The sequence below is a fragment of the Octodon degus genome, unplaced genomic scaffold (genome assembly GCF_000260255.1).
Source record: "Octodon degus isolate 3935 unplaced genomic scaffold, OctDeg1.0 scaffold00023, whole genome shotgun sequence".
Lineage (NCBI taxonomy): Eukaryota > Metazoa > Chordata > Mammalia > Rodentia > Octodontidae > Octodon > Octodon degus.
In genome coordinates this window covers 11,515,306-11,517,580 of record NW_004524599.1, presented here as the reverse complement: position 1 = coordinate 11,517,580, position 2,275 = coordinate 11,515,306, and the positions used below count along the sequence as shown (strand labels likewise).

General features: G+C 44.1%; 1 protein-coding gene across 1 annotated transcript in view; it reads left to right on the top strand.

Annotated features, from left to right (window-relative positions):
- Riok1 (RIO kinase 1) overlaps positions 1–2,275 on the top strand; it is a 36,880-nt gene that overhangs the window by 31,072 nt on the left and 3,533 nt on the right. The window lies entirely within an intron of this gene.

The following is a 2,275-nucleotide window of genomic DNA, read 5'->3' as shown; positions in this document are numbered from 1 at the left end:
TGAGGCTCATGCAGGAGCCTGGCTGGGCGGGGTTGCCCTGTATCCCTCATTACGCATTCCATTAATGTGCATATTTCGGGAAGAAGTTCTATGGCTTTTGAGCCGAACCTCACCTCAGCTCTTTTTTTTTTTTTTTTTTTTTCTTTTTGAGAAAGAGTCTCTTGTGCAGTTCAGGCTGGCCTTGAGCTCACTTTGTAACCCAGGCTGGTCTCAAATTTGCAATGAGCCTCCTGCCTCAGTCTTCCTGAGTGCTGGGATTGCAAGTGTGTGCCACCATGTCCAGCAGAAGTTTTTTCTACTAAAGGGCCAAATAGCAAATATTTTAGGCTTTGTAAGCCAAGAAGCAAAAGCAAAGGTGGTCGGTCCATAAGTATCAAGAGAAAATAATTTTGCCCGGAACATTCATTCATGAAATTAAAACTGCCTTTGGTAGTAATTGAATGTAGCCTTTTGTAATAACTAATAAGAAAAAGATGAGAAGTGATACTGATGCAGGTGTTCTTACGTAAGGACGACCAGCTGCCAAGTCAGACTTGGCCTATAGGTCTGGACGCGAGTAATACGCATAATAGAATCTGTGTGAGTTATGATTGTTTAGCCACAGTGTTTTTGATTATGCAATTTGTCTGTTGAACCTTAAGCTGATTTTGGTGTTTTAGTTTTTTTCTTTTTTTTTCCTTTTGGTTGCAAGATTCTATACCAGACAGTCACAGGACTGAAGAAAGATTTGTCAGGAGTTCAGAAGGTAAGATATGTTAGTGGTGCCGTAAAACTCCTAGTGGACATAAGAGCAGGGGTTAAGTAATTTTAATTTAGTAATAAAAACAGTTCTCCCTTTATTAACTGCTTAAATGAAGCAGCACATTTTCCTTCTTGACAATTGGCTGTCTTTTCTCTGGGAAGAATTGAATCCCAGGCACTGCCTCAGCCTTCAGAGTGCTGGGATTATGGGTGCCAAGCCTAGTTCAGGGCAGGAAATGGTACGGAATATCAGAGCATGAAGGTTTTGTTACAACCGGCCAGGAAATCCTTTTGTACGATTTCCTTTAAAGATCTTTATAAAAAGAAACCATTCCTTTGTAGAAACTGCTTTCTTCTGTTTTAAAAAAACAAAGCCTAATTTCCAGAAACAGGAGAAATTCTCTTGGCTGAAAGTTGTCTTTCCTCCTGATTGCTTTAGATTGTAGTTAGAACTGTAGTTCATAAGGAAGCAGCTGTGAGGTCTTCCCAGTGAGTCTTCAGCGTGTTTTCTGTCTGCTGGCTGGTTTAGGTGTTGATCCCCCAGTCTGGGCAGCCCATGCCTTTACTTGGTTTTGTTTGGACCCCTGGAACAGCTCTTGTGGGCCTCATCCCTGCTATTACTCCTGCTGTTTTGACATCATTTTTCCGAGGATGGATGGACATTTGCAGCATTAAAACTTGAATTGCAACACTAGCATGTTTAATAATGACAGCTATTGTCTCTGAATACTGTGTTTCTCAAATCATTTCAAGGTACCCGCACTGCTAGAAAATGAAGCTCAAGAGAAGACTTGTTCTGACTCAGAAGAGGCCGGGAGCTCCGCACACTCCGACAGTGACTCTGAGGAGCAGGGCAGCCCTGTGCGGGGACACAAGCACAGCACAGACTCTGCAGTGGACAGGAAGGTGGGCAGAAGCCCCAGCGCACTGCCTCTGGGGGCAGTGGAGCCACACTCATTTCTGTGCTCAGGATTGGGCCAAGAGCTCAGTGGTGCCTTTGATTACAGCTTCAGGCCCTAAATGGGATCCTTGGTTTAGGTTGGCACTTTCTAGGGTGTGGGCTGCTGTGGGGAGTTTTGGGCATTGCAGAGAGGGGACACCCACTGCTCATGCTGGCCAGCAGTGGCGGTCCCCACGGAGCACAGTGATGATGGAGCTGTGCTGTGTAGTGCCAGAGAGCCAGCGTCTGTCAGTCCCAACCCTCACGCAGACATCGGAGACCTCTGGTAACTGACTACTGGTCCTGACTGGTCAGTGACTGCTGCCTGTTACTTTCCAGCCAAAGCTTAATTCTTTCACCCATACACGATTTGGGTTCTCAGACTCAGCTGCCAGGACATCTCTGTCCACCAGAAGCACATATTTTGTCTCCTTCCAACCTTTATTTCTATTGGAACACAGAACTTGTAAAAGAAAAAGTAGTAAATAGTAACATCCACAGAGATAATTTGTTTCATTTGGATTTTATTGATACACTTTAGATACACATAATACATTCATCACAGCGATGTTTCTGCTTTAGTCTTTTTTTTTT